The sequence below is a fragment of the Lacerta agilis genome, chromosome 1, assembly GCF_009819535.1.
Source record: "Lacerta agilis isolate rLacAgi1 chromosome 1, rLacAgi1.pri, whole genome shotgun sequence".
Classification (NCBI taxonomy): domain Eukaryota; kingdom Metazoa; phylum Chordata; class Lepidosauria; order Squamata; family Lacertidae; genus Lacerta; species Lacerta agilis.
The window spans coordinates 84,332,338-84,348,715 of NC_046312.1; the positions used below are offsets into that span (position 1 = coordinate 84,332,338).

Below are 16,378 nucleotides of genomic sequence, written 5' to 3' on the forward strand. Positions count from 1 at the left end.
GCTGCTAAAGATCCAAAAATAAAACTGCACCAAAAGGCATAGGGGTGTGTGTGTGTGTGTGTGTGTGTTGGATGTCACTGTTTCCATGCACACCAGCTGATACGAGTCTTACGGCATGTGTAGCACATCTTTGATGCAATCAGCATTCTGAATTGCAACGAAAACATTAGCATTACACAAAACAGCATAAAGGGGGTAGGAAGCTTTGGGTGTCTTTTTTTCTTTTGTTCCTTAACAACAGAAGTGCAAACTTCAGGAAATGTGTCAGTCTCCCATGGCAGCTGATTTAAGAACTGCATTTATTTGAGGAAACGTACTTGGATACTTTGACAGGACAAATTCAACATGTGCGTAAATCAATGTGAGATGGGTCTTGCCCTTCCTTGGCTGTACACATTTCCATAAGGCAGGTGGCAAAATGGCATTCTTGAATGGGCTGCTGTCTGTGAAAAGCTCGCACAGCAGGGATAAGACTGAGCAACACTCCCTCACCTATGCTAGATTTTTTTGCAACATGGTGAAGCGTTCAGATGTGCCCCCCCCCTTTCTGCAAGATGACTTGGTATAGCCAGAGAGATATTTGAAATGCTACTTCTGAGTCACATTTACACCATAAAAGGTATTGTCTAAAAGTCCTGTGTTGCTACACTCTTGACTGTGTTTCCTAGTTGTGCTGAGGCTTCTCAGTCTTTTGTCTTGATTACAGGAGCTTGCGAAGCTGGCTGCTTTATACTGAGTTAGACCATTGGTCCATTAGTATTGTCTACATAGACTGGCAGCAGTACACCACAATTTCAGGCATGGGTCTTCCCAGCCTTATCTGGAGATGCCAGGGATTTAAGGACACAAGAAGAGACCACCTTGGTCAGACCCAATGCCTGACTAGTCCAGGGTCCTGTTCTCACATTGGCCAACCAGACGTGAATGAGAACCCCAAAAGCAATCATGAACACACATCAACACTCTCACCTCTTGTGATTCCTAGCCAGTGGCATCCAGAAGCACAGTGCCTTGACCTTGTGACTTTCTGTATGCAAATCCAGTGCCCTACATCTGAGCTGCAGCTGCCAGCCTTTCCTGATCCTTGCTTCTGTATTTCCCCACATACATTGATCCCTCCCATCTTTCCTCCAGGGCGAGAGAGGATATGAAACTTATTATATTCTTGGTTCCTGCTGGGGGAGAGATCAATGAACTCTCTGGAGGCAAGAAGCCGCTCTCTAGAGGCCAAAACAGTTGCCAAGTTTTCTCATTTTCTCTCCCAGATGTTTTCCTCTTATATAAGCTGCTGACAACTGAGCTAAGAAGCCCTTCTCCAATAGGGATTTTGCAAAAGGGTGTCTTGATGGATGCAACAACTGCTGTTGACCTGGATTTCACTGTATAAGCAAAGCTAAGTATGTAGGCCAGAGGTGGCAAACCTGCGGCCCTTCAGATCTTGCTAAACTACAACTCCCATCAGCCTTGAGCATTGCCTGTGCTGGGACCGATGGGTAGTGTAGCTCCAGCAACATCTAGAGGGGTCACAGGTTTCCGATCCCTGGCACAAGCCAAGATTTATGAAAATGTACTGATTTTCAGGAAACTGCTCTGTTAGGTAATTGAGTATCAGCTCTTTGATTCAGACTGATCTTCACAGCGACCCTTCAGAGTAGGCACGGCAGTTTTCTAGCAGAACTATATGACAGAGAGAGAAAGACAAAATGGAAATGTTTTGCCAACAGGGAGATACTTCGCCTGAAGAATTTCCTTCCAGTCATTCCACGGGGGGGGGGGGGGGGGCGTCGTTAAAATAATGGTTTGCAACCAAAAAGGCAGCTCACTACCCATTTCCATTTTATATAAAAGAAACTCAGGCTCAAAAGATGCTACTTGGCTCTTCCATTCTGTGGAAAGATGATAAGGGCTTTAATTCAGCTACACAGTTTCTTTCCTCAGCTCTCCCATCACACACCCCCCCCCAGGTACCTGAAACACAAACAAATGTACGGGATGGAGAATTCTAGGAAGTGCAGTTTCTCCCGTCGCGAGGTACATGAGAAGCTTAACTCTGGTGGATTCCTGGTTTCCAAGCATCTCTCAAAGGTTATATAGCAGCTCTTTTGCAGTCTGGTCCTGACAATCTTGGGTCCCTTTGTGGTGGGTGCCCCGTCCCAGGGAGCAGCCAACTTTGATTTATCATATACTGTACCTGGTAGTACATTTCTCAAAGAGATCAGTTTGCTTGAACGGAACTTGAAATAGTACCAAAATCCTCCTTACAAGAACTTGATGGGGAGAGGCTGCCACCGCGTGGAGGTTTTGTGTCTCTGCAGCCTTGGAAATTAATCAGATTGAATGAGTCAGCACCAACCTTGGGGAAGGAGAGGAGCTGGGATGTATATTTTCTTGGGCAAGCGCTTCATACTCCTTTCAAAACAAAGAAGGCTGAGGGTTAGGTTCTCCCTTCTCCCCCCAATTCTGGGTATTTTAAAATCTCAGTGAGTCAGGCGGCAAGGAAGCTACTAGAATTTGAGGTTTCCCTACATGTCCTAAGTCAGCTGGCCCCTCCCCAAGTTATCTTCATGCAAAAAAATAAATAAAAACGTCCCAACCTAGGATGGATCTGATAATTGTTCGTGTTCATTTGAACTGCATTCCTAAATGTACAGCAATGGGACAGTATGGCTTGTTTATCAGTTTCCAACCTCTCTGGCTTGCCATTGATCTCTTGTAAAGCACAGTTTTTATATTATAGGGCTGTATAAAAACATCATGCTCTTCTGTTTTAGTGGCTTGGCAGCCCATGACAAACGTTGTTGGTTAATGGAAAACAATCCCAGCTTGAAATGGAAGTTGGATCATACATGTCCAGCTGTGGACAGTGTGTGCCACAAAGGGGAGGTGGGTGGGGGGAGAGGGACTGATTTCCTGCAGCTGTTTCCAAGAAGTAGCCTTAAGGAGCTACAAAGATGTCCTTTTGCTGTGTTTGCCGGGGGGGGGGTGTGGGGTGTGGTGGGAATTGGATGTGTTGACACTAACATGGTCTTAGCCTGCCAGCCGGCCCTTGCTCTACCTTTCGTTTGTAAATTAAATCTATATGATTAGAATCACAATTTTTGTCTCGAGCATTCTTTTCCTGCAAAGAAACTCACGCTAAGGTGCTTTATTGAAGTTACCAGCAGCTTGCAGATGTCGTGTTATAGAAGGATAGAATTATAGAGTTGGAAGGGACGCCAAGGATCATCTAGTCTAACCTCAACTAAAGCATCAATGACTGAAGACCATCCAACCTCTGCTTTAAAAACCTCCAATGAAGGAGACTCCACCACTTTCTGAGGGAGTCCATTCACCGTTGAACAACTCTTACCACCATAAAGTTCTTACTGATGTTTAGTTGGAATCTCGTTTCTTGTAACTTGAAGCCATTGGTGGCGAGTCCTACCTTCTAGAGCAGGAGAAAACAAGCTTGCTCCATCTTCCATATGACAGCCCTTTAGATATTTAAAGGTGGCTATCATATCACCTCTTTACCAGGCTAAGTATATCCAGCTATCTCTCAACCGTTTCTCATAAGGCTTGGTTTCCAGACCCTTGATCATCTTGGTCACCCTCCTCTGCAGATGTTCCAGCTTGTCAATATCCTCCTTAAATCGCAGCACCAGAACTTTTTAAATCACAGCATCCAGGTCACGAAGAGTCGGACACGACTGAACGACTGAACAACAACAACAATTATTACTTCCCTTGATCAGGACACTATACTGGTACTTCTGTTGATGCAGCCTAGAATAGCATTAGCTTTTTTGCTGCTGCATCACACTGTTGACTCACATTAAGTTTATGGGCTACTAAGACCCCTAGATCCTTTTCATATATATTACTGGAAAGACAGGTAGTATCAATTTTACTTAGGGATAAACTACCAGTAGGATCCTGTACAGGCATTTTTTTTAAAAGGAGGGGAAGGTCAAAGCAGCTGTGGAGACCCTGAATCAGATTTGGGCCACGACTTGTATGGCAAGTGCATGTATGCCCTGTTGGACAAATAGCAGTGGTGGTGTGAGCAAGGGAGGACTTCTGCCCTCCAGAAGTTTTGGACTACAACTCCCACATGCTGGCTGGTGCTGATGTGAGTTGTACTCCAAAATTTCTGGAGGCACCAAGTTGGAAAAGGCTAGTGTAAAGGGTTAACTTCCCTTTTCTGCAACTCCATAGCCCTGCTCTGTTTCAGGTCTCTCTGCAGCCACTTTAGGAAAAGAAAAAAACAACAACTTTAAGAAAGCCAGTGGAAGGACTTATCATAATTGCTGCTTTGGCTATGATTAGTGGAGTGGTTTTAGAAGGAGCTTGGGTATGACTCAATTGCTCACTCTTGTGATACCGGTACCTTTCTGGCAACTGTTAAAAGACATTGTTTAGGAAAGTTTCCATGAAGAAACTTGCAATTGAACTGACAAAGGCAAAGTATGAGACATAAGGGTCTGGTGACTTCTGTTTCAGTGTATCTGAAGAAGTGTGCATGTACACGAAAGCTCATACCAAGAACAAACTTAGTTGGTCTCTAAGGTGCTACTGGAGGGAATTTTTTTTAAAAAAAATTATTTTGTTTTGACTATGGCAGACCAACACGGCTACCTACCTGTAACTAGACCCTTGACAGGTAAAAGCATCAATAGTTGACTCTCAGCATTAGTGTTTCTAAACATGTTTCTTCACAGAAATTTAGATCTTAACTACAAAGAACTGTTGAGTCATTTACTTTTGGCTGCACTAGCAGCTGTCGAACAGGAAGACACGTAAATGTTGACCAGTGGTACCAAAATGCTTTTGATGTGATCTTTTGGAGAAATTAACACACAAACTAAGGGTAGGCAGGGGCCAGAAGGCAAAGGATTCATTCAATAAAATATGGAAAGCGTTTACTGATTACACAAGTATAAAGGATAATGCCTGTCCTCCAGTCTTGCTATATAGGCTACAGTATTATGGCTCTTTTGAAGTTACTTTCTCTCTTCATTTTGAAACCCTCTAAAGGAGAAAAAGAATAAAGATTATCAGTATGTATAATAATTGAGCTATTCACCCTTTGCATTTTATTTTATTTTATTTTATTTTATTTATTTATTTTCTACCAAGTCTAAAACTCTTTTGGGAAGGAGCTTAAATGCTAAAAGAATTGCAAATGAAAGAGGCTCAGGATGAATCCAATGCAATGAGTATACACCAAAGGAACCCAATAGCTTGCCCTCCTGATGTTGGACCACAGTTCCCATCTTTAGCTGCCATGACCATCAGTCAAAGATGATGGGAGTTGTAGTATAACATAAGAAGGGCAACCTATTGCCTCTTCCTGGTTTACATGGCAGCACGCTTATCTGTGATTAGGTTCCACTGAAGTCAATAGCTTTACTGCAGAGTAGACTTGCATAGGATTGCATTGCACAAGCAGTTCAAGAGCTGAGTGTTCAGAAGCTACTCAGTTGAACAACTACTGTTCAGCTTAGGAACAAAATAGTGGGGTAAGGTGGGTGGGCATTAAAATACTTATAATGGCCAGTAGGATCATTTAGATGGGCTTCTGTGCCCCAAATGTCTGCATTGACCAATTTTTCTACCAAATTAATGGTTATTGTTCTTTTTATTATATATTTATTTATACCTCACCTTTTCCTCTGGCAGGACTCAAGATGGCTTAGAGATAAAAACAAGAATCGCTAAAAACATAGAAAAAACACAATAATTAAAAATGATTAAACATTGGAAGAATTAAAACTACATACATATTAAAAAAATCTATTTAAAACTTACAAATAATTATGATAAAAACAGTGCGGCATCAACCCTTTCATTAAAAGCAGAGAGTTCCCAAAAGCCTGTTGGAACAACAGAGTCTTCACCTGCTGGCAGAAGGACAGCAAGGAGGGAGCCAGTCTGGCTTCTCCATGGAGGGGGTTCCAGAACCTGGGAGCTGCAACTGAGAAGGCCCTTTCCTGCATCCCCACGGCATCTGTGGGATCCCCCAAGAGGAGCTCTTTAACACCTTGGCAGATCTTGAACAGTATGCCAATGTTTGTGTACAATGTGTTTAATGTTAAACTCCAAAACCCGGAATAATCCATTTTAGTATTGGATCGAGATTGCCTGGGACTCTTGAACCACCCCTGTCAGGCCAACCCTGCTGTGCAGAACTTGAAAGAGCCCATTCCTGGCTGGAAGGTAGTCTACTTCACTAAGGGAAGTGTTTGTACAATTACCGTAATATCTTCTGCCCAGTTTTGCCAGTGCTGTGTGGCCCTTGGAAGGTTGCCTAGTGGGGTTATGTGGCTCTCAGCCTGAAAAAAGACCCCCCCATATAAACAAGTTTCTCACACACCCTTCAAACTTCACCCCTAGACCAGAGGTTTTCAACCTATTTGGGTCCCATCTCCCTTGACCAACTACATTCTTTCTGTGGCACCCCTGTGGGGCTCAGGAGACCAGTTATGTCACCCCTTGCCTGCAGAGCTGGTAGCCTCTCACCCTCAGCCTCCTCTCCTCTCCCCTCTCCTTGGGAGTCCTCTGGGCAGCTGCAGCTACTGCCCCTGATCTCTGAGCTGCGCCCCCCCCCCGCCCCAAAGAGAGGTGCCTCCTCACACTGCCCATAGGGCCCTGGGAAGCACCCCTTGGCCAACCCTAGAGGCACCATTTGCCTGGGGAGTTTATATCAAGGGCTGATGCAACAAACAGCTGTGCAAGCCTTTGGGAGGCAGTTACAGGTGGGTAGCTGTGTTGGTTTGCCATAGTCGAAACAAAATAGAAAATTCTTTCCAGTAGCACCTTATAGACCAACTGAGTTTGTTCTTGGTATGAGCTTTCGTGTGCATGCACACTTCTTCAGATACACCTTTGGGAGGCAGAGATGCTTAGAGGGCATCAGAGGAAGGGAGGGAAGGAAAGAGGGGCAGAGGGCAGAGGCCAGTATTGCTCGCAGTCACAGCACCTCTGAGGCTCTGACCATCATTCAAGGCACCCCAGGGTGCCACGGCACACTGATTTGAAAACCACTGCCCTAGACCAAATTGATCTCGCTGGGCTACAGCCGTGATATGTTGCAGATTCTGCGCGCTTTCACGTCGTCTTGAGGTCAAAGAAAGCTCATTCCAAACAACAAATGGGCGCGACTTTCTGGCGGCAGGACCCGGTCGAGCCACTTGGAGGCACCCTGAGCTCTGCGGAGGCAGCAGCTCGCAACATATTACTTTCGGGCGGGAGGGGCGGGGATTCTCCCGCGCGCCCCGCCCTCTCCTCCCAAGGGCTGGGACAAGAGAAGTGTTGTTAAGTTCTGTGTCGGGAGTCGCGGCTGCTGCGAGAGAAGGAAACTTAAGTCTGTGGGGAACTTGCAGAGAGAGAGGACCGAGCGCCAGCACCAAGGTAAGGAAAGGAGGGCCTGCGCTTTCGGAAAGGGGTTGCTCGTGAGGAAGAGGAAGCCCGATGCGTTGCGGGGTTGTGGCTTTTTTATTATTATCCCCGGGCGCCCTAGCAGGTGCGGATGGGGACCTAGAAGAGATGCGCTCTCTTCCTCCCTTCCAGGCAAGTTTTTTGTGCGCCCTTGGTGCGTTCGCGCCTTCTGAAGTTTTGTTTAAAAACGCTCACTCGGTTTGTTATTCCTTCTCCCGAGGTTTTTGATTCCTTGGTCGGAGTTTGCTCTGTTTTGATCTTGACGGTAGCCAGCGCTGCTCCGCTCCAGGAAACAGCCGAGCGCGGGGCACCGGCGCCTGGCGCTGGCCCTGCCCTGCCCTGATCGGTACCCGCCATTGGATTGGCCTTGCCTGGTTGGTACCTGGTGCTGAACGGCCAAAAGGCACGTCCTGGGGCTGCTTGTGAAATCGTTGCCAGAGTGTAAACGAAGCAGAGCCGGGCGGTTTCGTTTTTGCTGCGCAAGGGGGGGCCGGTAACTCTCTGCGTATGCCCAGAGGAGCTCATTACCTCACATATTCCGAGACGTAGCCAGGGCGCGGAAAGATTCTGTGGCTAAGCCTTGGCACGTATTAAACCTAAGTGGCTCTCCCAGGGAGCCTGCTCTTGGTATGGCAATTTCGCTCTGCTTTTCAGGGACGGGTTTCCGTAAAAGATCTGGGTTGAGAGATTGGCGTGGCTGGTCTGCCTCTACTCCCCACGCGAAGCAGATGCTCAGTCTTCCCTTGTTATTTCCAGTCACCCGACTGCATCATTCATTCCTTGACTGGAATATTAGATCATGGAAGTTTTCAATCTGGTTTTTACTTTTTCTTTAGAATATTGCTTTGCTTTTTTTTAAGTTTTAGTGTTTTTGATGGGTGGGGTCACATCAGTCATCTGTCTGTGTGTCATGGCTGCACTCCCAAGAGGCATTGTGCCAAAGCAAGCCCTGCTGAATTCAGTGGTGTGTAGTTCCTGGTCAGTGGGGTTAGGTTTGTAGCCTAAGACTTCTTTCCAGGAGAGGGTCCCCTCCCTCTAGTGAAACTTTGCCTAAGTGCCAAGCCCACAGGGACAAGAGATGTGGAGTTAGCAAAAGATGCAGCTTCTAAGGAAGAAGAAGAAGAAGCCAGACAGAACTTTGTGAAAGAGTCATTCTCATAGAAACACTCTGATGTAATGGGGTGGGGCAAGGGCTGGTTGACCTTCTTTGACATTTGCTCCGCTGACAATGTCCCTTGGTTTTTCCACTTGTCTGCTGAAATGACAAGGCTATTTTACCCCCTTGCCTGACCAACCTGTTCCCAGCCTTGCTGATTCCTTTCTGTCCCAGTCTGCCCTTGCTGTTCCTCCCCATCTCCCTAGATCTGTCAAATGCAGTCATTTTATAGTATTCCATTTCAGTAGAGATTTCCAGTCCCATCCCTGGGATTTCCCAACCTAGTTGTGTCACTAGGACTAAAAACTCTGAATTCTTCAATGCATGGTCTGGATTTGGTTGGCTTTTTATTCCAAACACACACACACCAAACAAACTGGACATGGTTGCTTAGTTTGGTCATCTTGTCACATTAATCCTTGAGAAGAAATGTATTACTATTAATAATCCTTTAAATTTCTGCTTGGACTGTCATTCACAAATAATCTGATATTTTTTTTTAAGTCAACAGATTTATTACCCAGAACAAACATGCATACTATACTGTATAACCAAAACCTCAATTAAAATTCACTTTTGTGTCTATCACATACTGGCCTTTTTCATAAGTTATGGCTCACTTTTCTACTATGGGCCACATTAATTGGCAAGCACACCTCAGACTGGAATCTGTACCTTGAAACTCCGTGCCTCTTCATTGTATTATTTTAGATGTCTGCTGAAAATGTTTCTGAAAATGGCCTTGATTGAACATTTGTTCTTACTTGTTTATGGAGTGGTTACACAACAATGAGCATGAATCCTGCATTCATCTTGGCTGGCTTGTGGGGTTCTTGAATGTCTTCCCATTGGTCCTTCATTCGTTTTATAGCCTTTAATGTATTTACCTGTCACTTTTCAAAATTCAAAAATGTTGATTATATATATGGATTTGTTGTGGTAGAGCAGAGAAGGCTTTAATCCACTTTAATTAGGGAAACCTAAATCCACAGTATGCCATGAACCCCTCCTACATAATAGTGGCAGTCTGCAGTCATGCATCTTAATAGTGAGTTTGTGTAACCAAAACAGGGCTATGGAGTAGCAAGAGGGAGATGCATGCTTGGAGAAATTCTCAGGCTTGCAGGTAATCTTGGCCCGACTGCACTGGACTGGGCCATTCCATTGTCACGGGTGGGACACTTTGACCATGTTTTTTGGTATTCACACATGTGTAACAATGTAAATATACATAAAAATTAACAACCAAAATTTAAACTATGTTCTTAATAAGATGCTTAACATTTTACTAATTTTTTATTATTTTTATGGATATTTTTGACAATTTTATCAAATGTTTAAAGTGTTGTCACGGGTGGGACAAAAAAAGGACATGGAGCTTGAGATAAGTTTGATTTATGGAAAAACTCTGTGAGTTGGGAGGTGAATCAATGATAAACTCAGCATATCTATTTAAATCAATGTTTATTGGTTACAACTATGCAATCAGGAATTAAGTTTAAGAAATTTAACGATACAAAATTAAGGAAAAAATGCTGTCACGGGTGGGACAATCATCAATTTTTTTTTAACTTGAACACTTCTGTGAAGACTACGTGGGTGGACTTTTGAAAAGAAGGTCCATAAAATAAACTTCTTTTGTCTTTAGCTTTTAAAAAAATGGTTAGACTGCACATTTGGAATCTTCCTCACCAAAGTCCAGCGCTCATCTAGCATTCTTATCAGGCTCATTTTTCACGGAATGGCCCGGCTGCCAATTAGCTTCTGGACCCAATTCAAAGTACTTAAATCGCTCAGGCCCACCATACCTGAAGGATTGCCCCTCCCCATATAAACCACCCCAGTTTCTGTGTTCTTCATCTGAGGCCCTTCTTCATATGCCTCCTCCACATGAGGTCTGGAAGGTGGCAGCATGAGAAGGGGCCTTTTCATCCTTGGATCCTTCAATTCTTTCTTTCTCACATATACATTTGTTTCTCGTAACCAATCAGTTGCAGTGAACACATGATATTCCAAGGATATCTGGGGGCTGAGAATTCCCTTGAGCTACATAGGAAGTTGCCATATTTCAGGCCAGGCAATATAGGCCCATTTAGCCCAGTGCTGTCTTCCATAATGATTGGCAGCTGCTCTCCAGCAACCCTGGGACTTTCTGCATACAAAGCAAATGCTCTGGCTTCTTGAAGCTGTAGCCCCGCCCTTTCCTCAGACATTTTTAAAAACAGAGTTACATAATCTCTTCAGCCCCAGGGTAGGGAGGTTGATCATCAGTCCTTCCCAAGCAGCTATGCTTAGTAAGGAAACTGGGCAATGTGTTCTGCCTTACCAACCTGAAGTTTTTTAGCCACTCTGCATCTTCTTGGGCATTCCTTTTCCTAAGGGGATTCTCCTATTCATCCCTCTTTTGAACTTTCAAATAAGGACCTGGGAAATAGTAACTATTTTCTCTTGGCTTCTTTGAGAAAAGAGCGTCACCTAGCTTTGAAGACTAAATTGAAAAGCTCCTGTTTGCAAAGGTCTAAGTAGCATGGCTCAGGCCCCCCGGGGGAAAAACCTGTCCGCCCCTGTAATAAACAACCCCCCCCCATTTTTTCTGGGTTCCCCCCCAGGTCTTCCCGTGTAGCCTCTGCTCTAAAAGGCTGGTGAGCTGAAGAAAGAAGGCTCGGGCTTAGGCTGCGATCTGGTTGCCACCTACCTGGGTGTAAACCCCATTGAATACAACAAGGCTTACTTCTAAGGAGACATGTATTGGCTTGCTGTGTTAGCAACCGGATTGGCCCGAGGCCATTGTGGGAATCAAAAACATGTGGTAGAAAAAATATTAAAACGTGTTGTTTGTTTTTACAAATGCAAGCCAAATCCAACCAGCCAACCGCATTTGGTTTGAAACAAGTTGGGTGGTGGTAGAGGAGGAGGACAGGGAGATCAGCAGATCAGCTGAAGCTCCTCAAATTGTGTACAGGACTAGAGCACCGGTTTGCTGTAATGTTCCTGATCAGTTTCTTCCCAGGCATTTGTTCTACTTTCTCCAACTTACATCTTCTGGAGTAGAAGGGAGCAAAGCGAGTGAGAAAGCATGACTTGACTTTTCCATTCCAATTGATTCCAACTTGGCTGGGAGTTTGGGATTCCTTTCCCTCAATTGACCTCTTTGTTTCCCCCGAAGTCAGATGGGCAGGCGGAGGCTGCACATAACAACTTGTGCTGAGATGTGAAATGGCTAACGCTCTTTCCTACTCCCAGCTCTGGGAAGGGCAACTGGCTTTTAAAGACCCTTTAAAAACATCCACACACACCCTGAATGTGTGCATAAACACAACGTGCTCACACACTGCACCTTCTCGGATGATCTGTGCCTAATTAGTTACATGTTAATACATTTATATCTCATCTTACCCCAAAAAGAGCTCATTGCAGGAATATGTGCTTTTCCCTTCTGCATTCACTCCTCGAAGCAGCCTGGTGCGATAGATTAGGCTGAGTGGTAATAACTGGCCCAAGTTCACCCATTGAACAATGACTGAGTAGGGAGTCAATCTAACCGCTGCACAACTCTTGTTCCCTCTTCACTCATCAAATCAGGAAGGAGCAATTAGCATCCCCATCAGGGCTCTGGGCTAAGCAGAGAGGTCTCTGCCCATCTCACTGCTGGGTCTACTTTTATTCTTTTTCCTGACTCTCCCAAGTTGGGGGGGGGGGGGGTCTAGTAAGGATGTGGGTGAGAGAGAGAGAAAAATCTACTTGCTTGGGACTGGGCAGAGAGTTACCGTATTGGCCTGAATATAAGCCTCACTTTCCCCCCAAATCTCAACCGTCAAAAGTTAAAGTGCGGCTTATATTCGCAACCTTGCGGTATGCGGCGCTGTCCTCTTCTCCAAGGCCAGGAAGGGAGAGAGTGAGGAAGGAGAAAGGCTGCCAACACAGCACAGCTCTCCCCCCACCCCACCCCATGCAACCAGGAGCAGTGAGGAATGGAGCGGCTTATATTTGGGTATTTTTTTCCTCTCTCCCCCCCCCCTCCAGTTTTAAAGGTGCAGCTTATATTCCGGTGTGGCTTATATTCAGGCCAATACGGTACCCACCCCTGATCCAGAGATGCAGCATGGGCTCTGTGCTGTGGGTTTTTAAAAACAGGTTTTAAAACTCTTTGCAGAAATAGCTTATAGGGGTGTCGGAAGGCCTGCTTATATGGTTCTGAGCAAAGTGTCACATAACGTAAAATAAAAGGTCTACTCCAGTGCTGAGATTTATAAAGAAAAACTGTCAATTCTTTTTTGTTGTTGTTGCAAAGGGGGCATTTTACAAGATGAAGCTTGAAAATATTGGTGGATTGCATCTGAAGATGACCCTCCCCGTTAAATATTATTGTATACCTATACCCGGGGGGAAACGTTTACTAAAACAGCAATGAAAATTAAAGAAAAATATTTTGCATTCAGAACATTGAGTATAAAAGCGGTGCTATCTTGTGTTGTCTGCCTTTTGGTCAGCACGTGCAACGTGGCTTTTAATCAGTCCTTGTGATGACTCTGCCTCTATAAGGTAAGCTGCTGGTTTGCATTCAGCTCCCTGCAGACATCGGCTGACTTTCTCCACGACTTCCAGAAGCCGGAAGCCCTCCTTGGTGACTGTATCAGGTATTCCAGTCGTGAGACAGAAATGTTTCCTTGTCGTGAAGCTGCACCTGTTGATTTTCTTCCAGTTTTGCTGCTGTAAAAGGCTTAGAAGCCTTTGCCGGGCAAGAAGTAGGAAATAATCAAAGCACTTGGCAAGAGCAAACAAACCTCTTTCCCTGACACAACTACCCCCAGCTCTTTCTCTCAATTAGAGCTGTACTTCTGGGGCCTTGTTGGCAGAGGCTTTGAGTCTGAGCTGATTGAGCACTTCTCTGTGCTTTGCTAGCTTCACATTCTCCTAAGCCATTCCTACTATTTTAAAGAGGTAGCTGCATTAGGGAAAATCAGTGCAGAGGTCTGGCCCTTTAGTTTACGGATTCAATCCAAGAGCAATATTTTAACAACACAAGAGAGGTGTGCCGCCACAATAACAATCATTATTTTAAAAGAAGAAGGAACATTGGACCTTCTTTTTTGACCCCAAATGGTCTGGATATGGCATCCACAAGCTGAGAAAGTCAGTACGATAAGTGACAAAGCAAATTCATAGAGTGCTGCTTGTATGTGTGTTGAAGCTACAAAAGGAGCGGGGTTGGATCTGAGCATCCAGACCAGAGGCATTGGGGGATCAGATTTAGGCATCAGAACTTTCTTTTTAAAGGAAATGAACACTGTGAGTAGCAATCAACATGTTCTAAAAATCTTGATGCCAAACTTATCCATAGGACTTTTTCTAGTTTCTGTCTTGCTCCTTGATGTTGATGAGGAGGAAGTTAATTTGTTTTTTACTGGTTTTGCTAAAAACACGAACAGTTATTGCATTATTATACTAAAACAGTATGCACATGGGCACTTCAAGTTTCCTAAAGTATCCAGCACATCAACATACAACAATACATACAACTCTGTAAAAGTACACAGTGGCGTACGGAGCGGCAAATGCAGGGGCAGCCCCCGGGGGGCACATGTGCGGCGCCTTGCGAATTGCTGTGCAAGCAGCCGCCGCACAGACGGTATGCCTCAGCCCGTCTGTGCTGCTGCTCACGTGCTGCAGCCTTACAAGTTGCTGCGTGAGCAGTCGCTGCATGGAAGGGGTGCCTGGCGGCGGCTTGGGACTCACGGGGGGGTGGCGCCGAGTGTCACCCCCTCCAGGGTGGAACACGGGGCGCTCCACCCCCAATGCCCCTCCTTGCTCCGCCCCTGAAAGTACTTAGGTATTTATATTCACAAAATTATATTGTAGAAATGTAGTACTGTGTATTGCATGGGGCACGACTTTTATATTGTGATATATGTTTGTTCCTGCTTATAATTTTGCGTATGATTAGCCCAGGCTTTCTTTTTCTTTAACCGGCAATGCATGAATGACTTGCACTTGATGGAAAGAATGGTTCGATGTGGACAAATTCCATGCATACATCTCTTTAAAAAGGATCACTCCTCCATCCCCAACTATGAGTGCTCATCTTATTTATTTCATGAAATGCATCAGCCAGAAAAAGCTTCTTTCACTTGCAGAACAGTTCAGTTTCTGGTCCTGAAGCCTCTTGCTAAAAATAGACTGATGGAACCGTGAGGCCTTTCCTGCCCTGCCCTATTCATAATAGGAGGTGTCATGTTTTCCCTGCCCCAGCTTTAGCTCTGAAAGGGATTTTTGTTAAGTTTGCTTGATCCTGGGAACAGAGCAAAAACTTTGCATCAGAATTCAAAATGTCCGGAGCCCCCCAGCTAAATGCAATATTATATTTGTACCCATGAAAGGAAAGAGAATAGAGAGGAAAAAAGAACACTGGGGAGTGACTTGAGAGTTTTATGAGAAAACATGAGAGGTAGATGGAACTATATAACATGTTGACTCAGGGTTTATGTGCATGTAACACTGGAGAATTGTGGTTGGATTTCCTGTAGTTTTAATAAGGCCATTCAAATTTTATTGAACCAGTGTGGAGCTAGGCAGAGGGGGTATTTACTCCTCTCCCTCCTCTCTTGAAGCTCCAAGTTTGGACCCTCCCCCCAAGGCACCAAAGCAAAACCCAAAAATATCAGGAGATCTGATTGCAGAACTCCTGTGTAATATGTAATCTGTCCCTAAATGGCTGGCTGGGACTGATGGGAGCAGTAGTCCAAAATGAATGGAGGACACCAGGTTGAGAAAGTCTTCTATAATGGGAAGGATAGTAAGTCACATGGATTAATAGCTGCAGTGGCCATTTGGAGATTTGTTACTGAGGGTACAGTCCTAAAGCAGACTTGTCTGGGAATAAGCCCCATTGGACACCGTGGGATTTCTGGGTTGTAGCCAATTAAGTTTTACACATGAGTAGACCCATTGAAATTCATGGATCCAATTTAGTCGTGTTCCTGAATTTCAATGGGTCTATTCTGAGTAAAACTTACTGGTAGTTGGGTGCCTCCCAGTATTGTTAATGTTTTTGAAAACTTAGCCAACAGAAACGTTTGTATAAGGCACCCGCCGGGTTCCAAGTATAAAGAAAAGTATTAAGGAATAAGGGCAGAAAACAAAAGCAGGCGTTTCCCATAGATCTTTTTTCTTTTGCAGAAGTCAGAAGTTTTGCTTTTAGTTTTGGTGTCTCATGACCTAGAAAGAATTGCAGCTTGTGTTAAGGCCGATACGATCACAGTGGACGCTGTCCAAAAAAAGCTTCCGCCACTTTCAGAATTATTCAGTTTCTGGGGTCTAGAGTCTCTTGCTAAAAACAGACTGGTGTGAGGCCTCTGCTGCTGTGCACTGCACTATTCATAGTATGAAATGCCATGTATTCCAAGCTCTTACATAGGCAGCTGCTTTATACGGACTGATGCCATTGGGTCCATATAGCTCAGTATTGTCTGCACTGACTACAGCAGCTCTGCTGGGTTTCAGACAGGGAATCTCATTCAGCCCTGCCTGGAGATGTTGGGGATTTAATCTGGGACCTTCTGCAGGGAAAGCAGATGCTCTACCCAGTGCTGTCAAGTATCCCGTTTTCCCCGGGATTCTCCCTTATTTTAAGCAGTTTCCCGCTGCTCTCCCTTATTTTTTATTTCCCTTAAATTTTCCGTTTTTAATGGAAGCAGCTCCTCCCCTGCTGGCCAGGGACTGGGTGGGAAAACCTCGCCTACTTGGAGAGAAAAGCCTCAGCCCTCAAAGCAAGTGGCAGCCGTTTCCCGTGCTTACAGGGGGGTG

At 44.9% G+C, this 16,378-nt stretch overlaps 1 protein-coding gene across 1 annotated transcript in view; it reads left to right on the forward strand.

Moving 5' to 3' along the window:
* Positions 1-7,271: 7,271 nt before the first annotated feature.
* Positions 7,272-16,378, forward strand: part of LOC117053419 (protein lifeguard 3-like) — a 32,853-nt gene continuing 23,746 nt past the window's right edge. Inside the window, exon 1 of the mRNA XM_033161129.1 lies at positions 7,272-7,392. The gene's annotated coding sequence lies outside the window, so the exon portion shown is untranslated. The remainder of the gene's footprint in view (positions 7,393-16,378) is intronic.